General features: G+C 49.2%; 1 protein-coding gene across 12 annotated transcripts in view; it reads right to left on the bottom strand.

Moving 5' to 3' along the window:
• Positions 1-10,279: 10,279 nt before the first annotated feature.
• Positions 10,280-16,311, bottom strand: part of LOC149351637 (uncharacterized) — an 85,230-nt gene continuing 79,198 nt past the window's right edge. For all 12 annotated transcript variants that reach the window (XM_089580960.1, XM_089580966.1, XM_089580964.1 and 9 more), the window contains 3 exons: positions 15,298-15,443; positions 13,736-15,160; positions 10,280-10,552 (listed from right to left, as the gene is read on the bottom strand). The gene's annotated coding sequence lies outside the window, so the exon portion shown is untranslated. The remainder of the gene's footprint in view (positions 10,553-13,735; positions 15,161-15,297; positions 15,444-16,311) is intronic.

Raw genomic sequence — 16,311 nt, 5'->3', positions numbered from 1 at the left:
GAGCTCCCGGGTTAGAATCCGACCGCAGCGGCCGCGTTTCGACAGAGTCGAAATGCAAAAGGTGCCCGTGTGCTGTGCGAAAGTGGTCGCAATTATTCCGCAGCTTTCTTTCTTTGTTCTCTCACTCCTCCTCCTTTATCCCTTCTATTACAGTGCGGTTCAGGTGTCCGCCGAAAAGTGAGACAGATACTGCACCATTTCGTTTCCTCGAAAAACCATCCCCCCCCCCCCCCCCCCCCGCGAGCGCAGGTAGCGGTTCCCGTTTTATCTGTGCGGCTCTTGCTGCACTTTTCGCAATTTCGAAGGTCACGTGCACAAAACCAAACATCACCCGTGTTCCTTCAAGGCGCCGCAAACCAGGCGACAGTGCCCGGGGTACAGCTGCCCACACTGTAGTGCAGTGTCTTCTGACACCTATCACATGGTGTGGGCCTGCCCCTCCAACCCCGCTATTCCCCCCATCCTCAACCCAACCCGGGAGGACTGGGAGGCGACCCTGCTCGGCTGCCACGACTTACAGGCCCAACAAGCCTTAGTCGGGCGCGCCCGGGCGGCGGCAGCCGCCACTGGGGTCCCATACTAGGGACCTCCACCTAGTGTTTGTAAGGATCGGTCCCTTACGGGCTGATCCAAACATACCTCCTGTTCATTCTTAATGTTTTCACCACCGCGACCGACGGAGTTCCTGAAGAGAGAGAGCGAGAGATCTTTTCTCCTTTAAAGGGACACTGAGGAGAGCTCTATTAATATTTTTTTATAGCAAAATCCGATAGTTCGGCATTTCATGGCTTTGTTGCCACTTGGCTGGCAGCAAAAGATGCATTTATTTCTAAGAAATTTAAATTCGAAGTTGAAAAAGTTTTTCCCGCCGCTCTGATTCAAACTTGGGATTCTCCCATGACGACACAGGACTAAGTGACGCGAAACATGACGTAACGCAGACTCCGTGATTTCTGGCCGCCAGCAGTGCGGCCCAGCAGCAGCCGAAAAGCAAGCTACCGCCGGCCGCACGTTGAAGGCATCTATCGGCTATTGCGGCCGTCGCTTCGTTTACGTTTGCACCGGCGTTTTGCCAGCGTTACAATGGATCCCGTTCTCGAAGTCGTCAACGAAGTTCTCGCAAATAGACACCTTTAGCATACCGTGTACCGGGAGCCCCCATACCGCTGTGAGCAAGCGTTGATTGGTCCCGGCGCTGCAGGAGCGCGAGTAGCTGTCTAGGGTGCCTCGATGCCAGCGCCGCCGTCCAGGGTGGTGACACGCTTTGGCATGCGCCGCGCCGCCGTCTTCTCCGCGCTCGCCATCTTGGGGCAAGCCGCTTTTCGTGCCGCTGCTGGGGAGGGTTCGAAGCTGTGTTTTGCGCTGGATTCTGAGCTGATGAACTGCTTTAATTCACGAAAAATAGCATGCCAGGGTGTTGTGTTCCATTGTGTGCCGGCTCGGCGAAGAAAGGAGCGCGACGTTTTCTTTTTCCACGGGATGAGGGACGGAGAAAAATATGGGAAGCGAAAGTGAAGCGTGAGAACTGGAAGGCGAATGGCAACGCGAAGATCTGCGAGGCAAGCCACAATGTCTGTGCTGTTTTTATGCATCATTAAAACTTCTTTTTTTGGCTAGTTTGTTCATATAGATAATGTAAAAAATTTAGCGCGAACAGACAGAGACCACGAGGAAGATGAGAGACACACACACACACAAGCGCTTGTGTTTGTGTACCGTCTTTCTCTTGGTTGTTGTCTGCGCTAAAGATTTTAGAACTTTTTCTAAATGTCGCTAGCAGTTATGTGCTTTCAGTAGGAACAACATTATACCACACCGCTCCGCCCATCCGCTTGTAAGCACTGACTTTGTGCGGTTTGAATATATGTTTTTGCCTTGTTCGCCAAACTCGCACTGTGCGCAACAGGAATTTTTGTGTGCCTTCAAAGCTGCAGCTCGAAGCCTAGTTAGAAACGTGAGTACAGCACGTGTTGCATCGTATTGCCTGGCATTGGAAGTAGCGCGCTTTGTTTTTGAGGCGGAACATTTTGAATTACCAGTTATGTGAAGGCTTACAAGCTAAATATATGAATCATTGCGTCTTTTCACTTTCAGTGAGCTACACTCATTCCGTATCATTCACGGAGTGTCTCACGATGATCTTTACTCTCTCGCGATCGCACATTTTTTTTGTTCAGAGCCGCGGTGAAAACACGTGAAGCAGGTGGAGCCCGGTATTTGTCGAAGGAATGCGCCATTGTACTCTTTCAACAGCTGCCCTTTACACTCGATCTTGCGAGGCTTCCGGTTCACGCAGATTAAGGAGCATTCCCCTCTCTCCTTTTCAAAAAAGAATATAATAGAGGCTGACGGGTGAACCTCCCACGTGCTACCTACCCACTTTTCTGGCCAGAGTAGGAAGTGAAAATGCAGTCTATGAACAGGGAGTTTTGGTTGCAAAAACCTGCCTACGAGTCTGCCGTCCTGGAATTTTGCAAGTGGTCTTTTCGCAAGTGCTAAATTCTGCGCAGCACAAATATATAATAAGCCCCTTCACCTTCCTTTTCTCAAATTATTCGCGGGAATAATTTTTCTAGGTATTTGCGATTCGCAACGAACGCAAACGTTAGGCCCTCGCGAAAATTAAGTCGGTTACAGTATATGGCTGGCAATCCGACAAGTCGCGAAGAAACTTCTGTTGTGAACTGGCCGTCGCTTTAAGAAAGCGGTCGCGAGGAAGCAAGGTGACTGCGCAGTACAGAAGTTCATCCCGAATACAGCTCTTTCTTCTCCATGTAATGACACATCGCGAGGCGAAGTGCACCGTTGTCAAACGCGCAAATACCGGTCCGAGGTTAAGCCAAATTTAAGTGAAGTTAAATTTGCCCGTCCGACACCCGAATTAGTGCTGTCGCTTGGTTGGCGTCCACAGAAATACTTCGTGATCCAGTGCTTATAATATCGCACCGCTTCCTTAACGCTTTTTTATTATCTCATTTGTTTGCGTGCACACGACCAGAGGCGCGAAATGACAGTTTCATCGTCTCATTTTAGCGCCACTTCGAGGAAGATCAGTTTGAGAGAAACAGAATGGATGCACGGCGGCTCCTCAAGTCAACGGCTGTCCCGACGTTGTTTGATTTTAGACGTGTTTGCCCACATTCGGCTTGCTAGCCTAGTATCCGCATCAGATAATCTGAGGAGCACTAGAGCCTCGGATATGTTTGGGTACTGATGAATTAATTTCTTTCTTGCGCAAAAAGCCGCCTGCACCGCGGCTTTTTCCTGGTAGTTCTACACCTGACGCCACAAAAGGCTCTTCGCCAACCCCTGAGACGCCACCTGACCAGGAAGAGACCCGAGCCGACAGCGATGCAAAATATTTTTGATATGCGCGGCTGACTAAAACGTCAACTAGTTGTTCATCTGCATCAACAGACGCAGTTAAAGACTTTTGCATGTCATGCACCTTATAAACTCCGTCATGCTCTGGCAGTACAAAAGGCATTGCTCTGTAAAGCAGTCACTGCAGTTAAAATAACCGCTTTGAGCATCTGAGACGGCCAAAAAGTAAGTGCTGTCCTAGCTGCACAGTGGTCATTTGCTCTAAAAGCTGCGCTTGTAAGCACAGGCTAGCTCTTTTCTCATTTATATCACTAAGCAAAAAGTGCTCAGAACTGTGAGCATATATGCAGAAACCTTATACAGCTCAGCCTGCTAGCGAAAGCGCGTTCTAAAGAAGGATACCGGCCGACGCTCCGTAGGCCCGCATTTCAGCGCTTGCCCCAAGATGGCGCCCACGAAGGTCGTGTCTCCACCCTGTACGGCGCAGTGCTAGGCATCGAGGCACCCTATAGCTGTCGGGTACGTGGCGCCATCTGGCGACGTCAAGGAGATTTGCGCATGCATTTGCTGCGCCTCAGTGATTCGTGGCTTCTCGTGCCCTAGTGTTGCTAGAACTATTGGTTCTAGCAACACTGTTTTGTCCTATGACGTCATGAAGCTTGTACTTGCGAGTTTGGCCTGTGGCGGCGATACCTGTATTTTGGTTCTTGCTCTTTTCTACGTTACAAGAGCTTTGTTGTCAGTATGAATGGCGTTTTTGTAATCAGGAGCTGGTATTCTGTCGATGCAAGTCGACTTCAATTTCTCCTCATACGTTCTTGGTTAGATCATGTTCTTTATACCGACGCTAGCGCCAGTTGGTCATAGCGTTAAGCGGACCAGTTAAGGCCGACTCACACAATGGTCCGTTCGCCCTCGGCCCGCGCATCACGTGTTCATAGGCCACAGAAACTGGCCTGCTATCCGACGTCGTCAAGCAGATGCGACTGACCAAAAGATCAGACGACGTGCTAGTGTGGCACAGTTGCTGATTATTTTGAAGTGTTTGGCAATGCTGGTCGAACAGGTTTTGAAGCGAAAAGCTTCACTATAGGCACGTCAACACCGCGCTTCGCGTGGGCCACCCCTGGGCGCCGCCGCGGTGCGCCCTTCCTCCTCCTCGCCACCCCCTCCATTCTCCTCCTCGCCACCTGTTTACCCTTCGCCGCTGCTAGCGGTTCTTATCGCGTTATCGCAAGGCGTTGCGATAACGCCGGAGCGGCGGAAACAAAAGAGGCCGCGCGGCGCGCGCTCCGTGGTTACCTCCCCTCCTCGCCATCGGTTAACCGCTTGGGACGGTTGGGACTAGGGTGCCTCGATGCCAGCGAGGCACCCTAGTTGGGACGGTGGTCTCCGTCCGAAAGGCGTTGCGAGAACGCACGCGTGAGCGGCGGCGGCGGCCGTAGAAGACATTCGCCATGGAAGGAAGAAAAGAAGACCCAGAAGTGATAGCGAGGGAGTTGGCTCAAAATCTACACCGCTACCGTGGTGCTCCCAGTGCATTGTGCGCGAACTGCGACAGCCATGGCGTCAAACAAACCATAACTGCAGCTTTTCGCTCTTAACCAGAGCTAAGCCACTGCCAATTTTTTTCTTCCCGACCCATGTTACAGTGCTCTAGAATATATACCCATGTCTGTGCGACTGCAGGGGAGGTGAGGAGCGGGTGCGGCCCTTGCCCAGTTGCCAGAGCTAGCGACCTCAGCTTCCTTGCTTGACCAGTCCACGGGCCGACAGCGCGCCTCTCAGTGTGGTGACGCATGAACACGTGATGCGTAGGCCGCGAGCGAACGGACCGCTTCAGCGGCCGGGACGGAAGTTGCTTGGGCTTTCCTCCCCCAGGTATTGGTTAGTGTAGCGGTTGGAGATAACTTTTTTCTATTTCCGAAGCTCAATGAGTGAAAGAGAGCGCTGGCGTGGCCGACACAAATGATACGGTGTCAGCTCCAACTTGCGCAAATACGATGGCTGCACGGGCTATTAGATCCAGGAAGGAGCCAATTTCTTCATGCAAAACTCCATTATGTTTGGAAGGCTTTTAAAAATAAATAATTCGCGTAGTTTAACGTCCCGAAGCGAGCTATGGGCAGTGAGCATTTTCCGTACCACTTTGACTGCCTCTGTGACACTGGTGACGTCACCGCTGGATGGCGTCACGCACAATTAAGTACAAATTACTAAGTTATTTACGAAGATAATCGCTAATAGAGCCAGGACAACCTTAGACTTCAGTCAACCAATGATCAGGCAGGCTTTCGTAAAGGATACTCGACAATAGACCGCATTCACACGATCAATCAGGTGATAGAAATGTGGAGAATATAATCAACCCCTATATATAGCCTTCATTGATTACGAGAAAGCATTTGACTCAGTGGAAACCTCAGCTGTCATGCAGGCATTGTGGAATCAGGGCGTGGAAGAGTGTTATGTGAGTATATTGGAAGATATTTATAACGATTGTACAGCTACTATAGTTCTCCATAAAGTTAGCAATAAAATTCCAATACGGAAAGGTGTCAGGCAGGGAGACACGATCTCGCCAATGCTATTCACCACCTGCTTACAGAGGTATTCCGGGGCCTGAAAAGGGAAGAGTTGGGGATAAGAGTTAATGGAGAATACCTGAGTAATTTGCTATTCGCCGATGACATTGCCTTGCTAAGTCACTCAGGACAAGAACTAAGCATGATCAATGAGTTAGACAGGCAAAGGAGAACGATGGGGCTTAAAATCAACATGCAGAAAACCAAAGTAATGTTCAACAACCTAGCAGGGGAACAGTAGTTCGCAGTTGGTAGCGAGGTGCTGGAAGTAGTAAGAGAATATGTCTACTTAGGGCAGGTAGATCGAGCAAGTCCTGCCTGCGCCAGCTGTACACCTCAACTATAACCAAATATGACGCAACTCAGGTGGTTGGCCACACAAGGTTAACCCTAGCCGCCTATGTGAAAAAAAAACAAGAAAAGAGGAGACGGGAGAGTTGTAAGAAAGAGATAGGAAAGTGAAAGATGGAGGGGAGGATAAGAAAAGGTGACTGCCGATTTCCCCCGGTCGGGTGTCAGGCCGGAGGTGCCGTCTACAGGAAGCTAGGGCCAAATTGTGGCGTTGCCTCCGCAGAGGGGCCTTAATTATTTCAAATACACCACAAACCACGCAGATGGCGATGCGCAATCGCTACTGCGCATCAGAGGGGAGAGAGGGAGACTGTCGGCGAGGCGATGGAGAGCGCGCGGCGGCGGCGGTCCCGGCGCGCCGTGTGACGTCACCCGCTCCTCGCGCATGCGCAGCTTGGCCATTCCAGAGCTCGGCGATATGGCTCGGCGACTAGCGTAGTGCTGCTTTCACAACAAAATCATGAATTATAACGCACATCTGACCCCGTGAGCCGTGGCATGCTCAGACATCACAGCTCACGGGATGCAAGAATCATAAGGTACACCAGCAAAGCCGTTCGAAACCGTGAGGCAGACGCCGTGTACTCGAGGTTCAAGGGGTGGGATCATCAAGAGGAGCAGCAGTAATAGCCTTCAATGCTGTGAGCCATCGTATGCTAAGAGGCCAAAACTCACGAGACACATAATCATGAAGAACAGCAAAAATTCCGTTCAAAGGTATGAGACGGTTGCCCCATGTTCGAGACTCACGGAGATCAACCAAGAGGAACATAATGCCGTTCATATCCGTGAGCTGTAGAATGCTCAAAGATAACAGCATCTTGAAATGCAAGAACCATAATGTACAGCAATGTTGGACACCGGGAGCTAGTCTCCTTGTGGTCGAGTGTCATGGAGTGCGAACATCAAGAGGAACAGGAATAAACCCAGCAACTCATTAAAAGTGGCATGCACACACATTCCGGCTCACGGGATGCAAAAATAAGGAACAACACCTATGCCGTTTGACGCCGTGAGCTGATTGCAATGAGCTCGAGGCTCACGGCGTGCAAACAATAAGAGGAACTGCGTTAAACCCCTGAGCCATGGTATTCTGAAACATTCTGGCCCACAGCATGCAAGAAAGAGGGGCAACAGCATGCCGTTTGACACCATGAGTAGGTTGCTGTGAGCTCGAGCCTCACGGTGTGCGAATGTTAAGAGCAGGAATAATGGCGTTAAAGGGACAGTGAGGAGAGCTCTATTAATATTTTTTTAAAGCAAAACTCGATAGTTCGGCATTTCGTGGCTTTGTTGCCACTTGTCCGGCAGTGAAAGATGCATTTATTTCTAAGAAATTCGGATTCGAAGTTGAAGTTTTTCCCGCCGCTCTGATTCAAACTTCGGATTCTCTTATGACGACACAGGACTAAGTGACGCGAAACATGACGTAACGCAGACTCCGTGATTTCTGGCCGCCAGCAGTGCGGCCCAGCAGCAGCCGAAAAGAAAGCTACCGCCGGCCGCACGTTGAAGGCATCCATCGCTGCCGTCGCTTCGTTTACGTTTTCACCGGCGTTTTGCCAGCGTTACGATGGATCGATCCGCTCTCGAAGTCGTCAACGAAGTTCCCGCAAATAAACACCTTTAGCATACCGTGCACCTTGTTACCGTTAGCGAAATACCGGGAGCAGGTGCTGATTGGCCCGGATGCTGCAGGCGCGCGCGTAGCTGCCGGGTACGTGGCGCCATCTGGCGACGTCAAGTAGATTTGCGCATGCATTGGCTGCGCCTCAGTGATTCGCGATATTCGTGTCCCCGTGTTGCTAGAACTATTGGTTCTAGCAACACTGTTTTGTCCTATAATGTCATCACGCTTGTACTTGCGAGTTTGGCCTGTGGCGGCGATACCTGTATTTTGGTTCTTGCTCTTTTCTACGTTACAAGAGCTTTGTTGTCAGTATGAGTGGCGTTTTTGTAATCAGGAGCTGGTATTCTGTCAATACAAGACAACTTCAATTTCTCAGTTTCCCTTTAATACCCCTGAGCCATATGGTATGCTTAAACATTCCAGCTCACGGGATACGAAAAGGAAGGGGAAAGGAAGGGGGCTGAATTTCTTTGGAGGAGAAATTCTAGAGGCTCGTGTACTGTGCGATGTCAGTGCACGTTAAAGAACCCCAGGTGGTCGAAATTTCCAGAGCCCTCCACTACGGCGTCTCTCATAGCCTAAGTTGCTTCGGGACGTTAAACCCCAATAAACCAAACCAAACCAAACCAAACCGAAGGGGAACAAACACAACACGTCGCTCAATGCTTTGGTGTGTGCTAATGAACGCAGCAACATTTGTTACGGTCAAGTACAGGAGAAAAGCCGTTCATACAGCCGTGGTATGCTCACATATATTTCAGTTCGAGGGATCCAAAAACGGCACCACCAACATGCCGTTCGACGCACTGAGTCAGTTTCTGTGTGCAAGAGTGAGCCACGGGGTGCAAAGATCAAAACTAGAAATGTTCCTACTCTTAGCCGTGCTATGCTCAGACATTCTGGTTCATGGGATGCAAAAAAAGGGGTACAACAGCATGCCATTATGCCGTGAGTCAGTTGCTGTGTGGTCAACGCTCACGGAATGCAAACAGAACAAGCGGCAGTATCCCAGTAAAAAAAACCATTGGGTCCAATTGAGATTTACAATTGGACCCAAATGAAGCCAACTGGACCCAATGGCTCCAACCAATTGGACAATCCAATTGGTTTCGGAGCTTCCAATTGGACTCAGAAATCAAATTGGGGAATCCACTGCAGTTGGTTTCCGATTCCAACTGACCAGTCCAATTTGGTCTCTCATGCATCTTCTCTGCCAGTTCAACTGAATTATCCAACCGGTTCACGGGACTTCATTAAAGGCAGTGATTCCTCTATTACCAAGTGGCTAGTCCGCTAGCCAGGTAAGTTAGTGCATGCCTTGCTCAAAATGAATAGTCGACAGCATATTCGAAGTGAGCCAGCAGGAAGGTCGAACTCGATGCTCCAGTTGGTTAAAGATACACGGCTGGAAAATCTCCAATTAGAAAAAACCACTTGGAAGCCAATGATTGCTTTAATTGTGATCAGAATATTGCTCTCTATGAACACAAAACTGGTAAGTAATGAGGTCTTAGTAAAAAGTATGATCGAGCTGCTTTATCTACTGCATTAATTCAATCATTTGAACTATCACTGCGGGCATGAATCAATGAAACAACTTTGCCCAACAGACATGCGCCACTGGCCCCAGCAGCAGTCTCATGAACGGGGTATATAAGTTGGAGCAAAAGTATGTTTTGTGCATATAGACTGTGTTCCTTCTTTGCAGGCTTGCTTCTCGTCACTGCCGAAATGCTTGGAATTATCACAATTTCAATTCCCATTTTTAGCACTAAATGCACAGCGTCCATGCCGAACGAGGTTTTTTAATTGGGGTGGACCATTTGGTGCCTGCTCAATTGGAGCAGACTATTTGGTGTCGGCCAATTCGTATTTCCCAATTGTTCTCCAATGGTGCCGAAAACACAATTGGCAATTTCCCATTGGAACCGAATGGTTTTTTCAATTGGGATTTCTTCACCCCCTCAGCCAAACGACCCTCATGAGATTCTGCCCGACAGGATGCGAGGAGGATGAGCCAGCAAAGCCGCGAGTCGGTTGCTATGTGCTCGAGGCTCAGTGTGCGAATATGAATAACAGGACGTCTACTACTGAGATATGGTGAGCTCAGAAACAGTCATTTGGCTGCTGTGTGCTCGAGGCTCACGGGGTGCTAAGATGAAGCAAAGGAGTAATGCCGCTCATACCCCTGAGCCTATGTTGCGACATTCCAGCTCACAGGATGCTAAATAGAGGAACAAGAGCACGCCGCTCGATGCCGTGAGTCTGTTACTGTGTGCTCGAGGCGATTGGGGTGGAAAAATCAGAGTAACAGCATTGCCATTCGATGCCCTGAGTAGGTTGTCGTATGCACGAAGCTCACGGGGTCAAACAACAACAACAGGAGTAATGACGTTCAGATCTCTGAGCTTTATTATGTTAGAACTTTCTGGCTAAGGGTGGTGGTGAAAACTTTATTTGCAACAGGGGAGTTTGGGACACACAGAATAGGTCCGTGGGCCCCCGCACGGCCCCACTGCACTCAAATATTTGTCCCGGAGGCTCATGACGCTGGCAGCCCGGCCTACGGCGATGGCTTGCTTGGCCGGGTCCTCAGAGCGCTGTAGGGTCTCCCAAGCCTCCCAAGTGGTAAGGTGCTCCAGGCCCCGCGGGGTAGGATCCGCTGGGCAGAGGAAAAGAATATGGTCGAGAATGGCTTTGGGGTGGTTGCAGAGGGTACAGGAGGGGTTTGTGTGGACTTGGTGATAGCGCGAGCGTATATAAGGGGAGGGTAAAAGTGTTTGGAGCCGCCTCCAAAGTGTCTGATGGTAATTGTCGAGGGAGGGATGGGGTGGAGGGTAGAGCCGACGCTCGGCTTTGCAGGCTTGCGTTATTTCACTGAACGAGTGCATGCGCTCCCGCGAGAACCCCAGATCGGAAGTCACCGGTGCCCAGTTGAGAGAACCTCGGGCTAAAGCATTGGCAGCCTCGTTTGCGGTATTCCCAGAGTTGAGAGGCACTCATATCAGCTCCATGTGGCGGGGCGGGTGGGCGGCGAGGGAGTTCACGTCCTTGAACTCTCACGAGAGCAAAATTTAGTATGGCAGTTTTAGAATCAGATAGTATATATCGGGCCTCCGGGCGTGTGGTGGCTAGGGCAATGGCGGCCTCCTCCGAAGTGGCAGCAGGGGATATGTGAATGGTGGTAATCGGCTGGAGGGAGGGGTTCCTGATGACTACAACAGCGTCCTCGCCCGTGCATGCGGCATCCACCCAAACGGCATACAGTTCCGTGCCATAGTATTCGTGGAGTGCCTGTGCGCGAGCTCTGTGGCAGGGTTCGTGGTAGGTGTGGTGCATGTTTTTGGGGAGAGGTTTAATAAGTATAAGTACTTAGGACTTCACCTTCATTCAGACTTAGCATGGAACCACCATATTAACCTTATGCTTGCATCTGCTAATCGGTCATTAGGTCTCTTAAAACATAACCTAAAGCATGCTCCTCCTCACCTCCGTGCTCATGCCTATACCACTCTAATTCGACCTAAAATTGAATATGCCTCGGCTATTTGGGACCCTTACCAATCTTACCTAATAAATAACATTGAATCATTGCAGAACCGCGCCGTTCGTTTTATTTACTCCGATTATTCACGTAACACCAGCGTCACAGCCTTAAAGGGTCAGTCTACTGAATTTTATCGATCATATTTTCTTTGCGGCAACCGATAGCTCTTTACTCAAATTACCGTTTAGCAAACTGTGGTGCCAAGGAGTGCGGTAGAACATTTTAAAATAGAATTTATTAATGTGGGAACACATCTGTACGAGATGGTAGTCTCATCTGGCAACCATCTGGATTTCCGCCGCGCGGCGACAAACATGGCGACTCCCGTCGAAGCCGGACCTCTCACTTCGGACTGAATTCTCGTTGTTGCTGCCTTTTTCAGTGCGTTCACTGGCCATAAATGGGGCGCCTGTCTTTCGCTTCGTCTCATCTCGCCTATAAGAAAACATATAAGAGATAAATTTGCTTTATTTTAATAATTAGAGTGACGATTCTGCCGGTCCTAGGCTTAAGTGGACAGTCGGTTTGTTTACAGCAATGGTTCCCGTCCTGACGACCAGATGGCGCCACTATAGGCTGAGTTTATTTTTGCGTCTCTGCTAGCATACGCTGAACTAAAAGTGCGAATGTGCCTGCGTTTTGCGTACGTGTAACTATAAATATTCATGTGATTTACAGAAAAAGCGAGCGGTACGCCTTCTACAGTTTACTAGAACAAAACGTGCGTTTCTCTGACATTGGGGCATACAAATGGTACGTAGTATATTCACTTATGCTTCTACAAAATAAGACTACCACTTTCTTGAACAAAATGAACGTTTGGGGTCGCCACCATGCTTTTTTACGCGACTTTTAACGCCGAAATAAAATATAAATTCCTGCCTAAACCGGGCGCAGACCCCTCGTTATTGATGTTATAGGGTGCCAACTACCAGAATATGCCATTATTTATACATTCATCTCGGTGAGTAGACTGACCCTTTAAAGAAACGCGCAGGTCTCCAGGATTTATGTCTCCGCCGTAAAATTGCACGACTGTCACTTTTTCATAAACTTTATCATCATCCATCACTTCATAACGACTTTTTTTCCTACTTCGATTTTTGATCGCCGCGATCATCCCTTTAAAGTTAGACGTTTCACGTGCAGGACATTTATCTATGCGCATTCATTCTTACCACGCACAATATCTGACTGGAACACTCTGCCTTCACATATCGCAACCACCACTGATCCTGATAAATATTTTAAACTTATATCTTCAATAACTACTGCTTAACTCTTCGCATACATTGTTATTTTCTTTGTTCATGGCTTCCTTTTTTGCAGGGTTTGTTACTAAAAAGATTCATTGTATTAGTGTTCTGTTTGTATAATTTTAATAATGCAGTAATCTTCGTTCTTTGCCACGCTGCCATTCTTTTGATTCTTTTGCTTACTTATATGTCATGCAAAGTGTCTTATTTGTGCTTTTGATTGATTCTTTTGCTTACTTATTTCATCCAGTCTGTCTTATTTGTGCTTTTGTTGTTTGTTTTATATTTGTGGTTTTTTTTTTATTCTGTTCAATTGCCTGTGTCCCCCCCTATGTAATACCCTCTCGAGGGCCTTTAGGGGTATTCTGTATAAATAAATAAATAAAATTCGCGGTGAATGTGGCGGGGGACCTGGAGCTGTGCGAGATCCGTGGCTGGTAGGCGGATACCGAAGGTGTGTAGGATGTGTCTGCCGGTGGTGGTTTTCGCGAGACGTATGTATTGTGCCTGTCGGTGGGCCTCGATAAGCTACCCTATCGTATAGTGCAGGCCCATTTGAAGAATTTTTCGGTTGAAGTATTTAGGGGTAGGGGTAGTGCTGTCTTAAATGCTGTTCGGATCATGGCATCCAGGGAGATTTCTCTGGCCTGGAGTTTCAGGTAGGGGACGAAGATAAAGCGGCCGAGGATGAAGGCATGAATTAGACGACATAGGTCATGCTCCTTCATGCCCCGGTGGTGTGCACAAACGCGGCGGATTAGGTGGGATATTGACACCGTCGTCTGCTTGATTGTCCGTGTGCCGTTTTTCCCGTTGTTCTGGATGTGGAGGCCCAGAACCCGAGAGTGAACCTGGGTGATGGGTGGGAGCTCTGCTGTCTGTTTTTTCTTAGGTGGGGTGAGGTGGGGGATTGGGAGACGGACTTTTCCATGTTTTCTGTTCATGTTTGAGGTAGTGGAGTGTGTTGGGCGGGAGGGACGGTTGGTGTAAGCGGTGGAAGGATCGAGGTGGGAGTCTTGATAAGAGAAGCAAGATGACTCACCTCCTCTCGCAGGGCCTGGAGCTCCCGCGGTCACGGGGATCGACCTGTGTAAGCGGGGGGGGGGGGGGGGGGGCTTGCTGGCATTGTTGGTTCTGCCTGCTACTCTGTCCGCCCGGGAGAGTTTCCTAGAATGCTAGTCCTGGCGGCAACGAGATGATGATCCAGAGTTGCTGGAGCGACGGACGTTGGTGCGGTCTGCATCTCGGTCCGATAAGTGGGAGGTGCGCTCTCGGTGAGCCGTGCCGTGAGCGGCGTCCCCTGCTTTTACATCCTGTAGTACCCGTCATGTGGGCGCCTCCAAATAGTATGAAGGCTGGGGTGCATGTCAGGGTGTCCCCTCGGGGGTGTGGGATGCCACATCTTACACAGTTGTGCGTGCACTGAACGGTGCACACATCCGCGCGGTGTCCTGGTGGATGAGTTTGTGCAGGCTTCCAGGTGTCCTCTGTATGCGGTGCAGATATGGAGTCCGCCTCCGTTGGAGATGGTTCGGGGCACCAGACCCCCCCCCCCCCCCACCGGAAGGTATCGATGGGGGGGGGGGGGGGATGTAGGCGCCGATGGCGTAGGCTTGGTTTTTATGCGAAGCATATTACTAGAGCTACACTACAGCCCGTCGAGCGCGGCGGTGGAGCTACCACCGTGACCACGTGACAACATGACGTCACAGCAGAGGAGAGATGGGCTGCCGGCTCACGCGGTCAGCCGCGGCGGTGGAGGCTCCACATCAGAGGCGCTGCCTGCTGCTGCTGAGGGTACATCAATACAGTCTATAGGGAATGGTGGCGGTGGTGGAATAACTAAGGGTGTTTCCAATGTACTTTCCATGGGTGCCAAGAATGCTGTTGTAGCCGGTGCTGGGGCAGCGGTTGTACACTCTGCATTGAATTCACCGATGATCCCGTATATAGCTGCCACGGCAATCCTTGCTACACTTCTAGTGGTTGTATTAAAATGACCAAGTATTCAACCAAGGAAAGCCATGTATTACCAAGCCTAGCCATCAATATGCTTCACATCTGACTAGGCTTAACCTTAGCTAAGCCTCAGCCATTTTTTATGGGGAGTTCCCTGATGGCGACCAGGTGGAGCGCGTTGGCTTGGTGAGGTGTGCTCATGGTACAGGTGTTGTCTACGGGGTAAATGCGTAAGTGGGTGGCGTCTGGGGCTTGGACGTCCTTGGCCGCAGCTATCAGGGCGAGGTGAAGCTCCGTTAATGAAATGCCTCCGTTCGAGCAAAAGACGATCTTGTATTCACCCGCAGGTAATAGTGGCTGGTGTTACCACCCTGACAAGTCCTGAACAAACTGCTTGTAGTCAGTGATGCCCTCCTCGAAGTTGGACACGGGGATGCCGTGAGTGTTCTCACTGTGGTCCTTTGCAGCACTTGCGAACCCAACAGGAACTGTGTTGGTGCCGATAAATCTGTGGAAAGCAATGATGAAGCCTTGTTGAATGCAGTACTCGATGACTGCCATCTCAAAGCAATAAGGAAAAACAGTTCAAACTGTGGTTCGAGATATCTGTAAGGGCAACGCAGAATGCAATGATTGAAAAAATACCAGGAGGTTGTGGACTCTGTTCGATGACGAGGCATCGCACGAAGAACAAAAGGGATGCCGCCTAACAAGTGGACGCTGAGTTTTTCTGAAAAATATTCCATCTCGTCCGAGTGCCGAGGCGAGTCCCGTCACAACTTCCTTCATCCCTGCAAGCAATAAGAAAAAACAGTGTTCAAAACTGTGGTTCGACTCTGCTACAAAAACTGATACAAGGATTATCTGGAAAAGTTGTTTTTCTGCCAGTGCTGCATAACAGATGTAGGATCACATACGGCAACCGAGAATTTTCTGTCAGGAAATAGACTTTTGGTAGCAATTACCCATATCTTGTCAAAATGAAGCATGCAGCGTGCTTGACCTTTTTGGCACAGCAATCGCATCACCGAAGTGGGCTTCTCATTGCAGCATTCGAGTATGGTAGTAAGCTTACTGTACTTTCTGGAGACCACCGTGAGTTATATTTGTACATTATCCAGCGCTTCATTCTGCAAGACTAAACAATGGCAAGCCCTTCCAAGGAGCTTGCAACACGCGCGCGCAAGATTTGCTATTTTGCACTTTTATTTTTTTTTTAGTTTAAAATTTTAAACTCACAATAGCTTTGATTGTAACGGATGCTACCAAAGATGACTTCATTTGGGAAGGAGTGCAAGGGGCCCGTGCAGTGATAACAATGTGGAACCTTAAAGTATCTGCAAACAAGTGCCAGATGTAGTACAAGGACTAGAAAGTACAGTAAGATAGTTTACCTCCAATATGGTTGCTAAATTAAATAAAAACTAGCAAGGTGTGGTGCAAAGCCAGCACCCTGCCAAAGCTGAAAAAAAAAGAAAGCTAGGTCCTTAGCAGTGTTGCCAACTCAAAAATAGAAAACCCGTGACAGGAACTCCCAAAAACTGCTAAAAACTGCCAAATGTATTTTTCGTGACAAAAAGTTCATTTTTGTATATTTTATTTAGTGTGTAAACAGATATAACTAATAATATAAAAGAACAGAAAGCAGCTTTTCTTTTC

This window comes from Amblyomma mixtum, chromosome 3 (assembly GCF_055824585.1).
Source record: "Amblyomma mixtum isolate Tamu chromosome 3, ASM5582458v1, whole genome shotgun sequence".
Taxonomy (NCBI): Eukaryota; Metazoa; Arthropoda; class Arachnida; order Ixodida; family Ixodidae; genus Amblyomma; species Amblyomma mixtum.
This window is presented reverse-complemented; position numbering and strand designations above follow the sequence as displayed.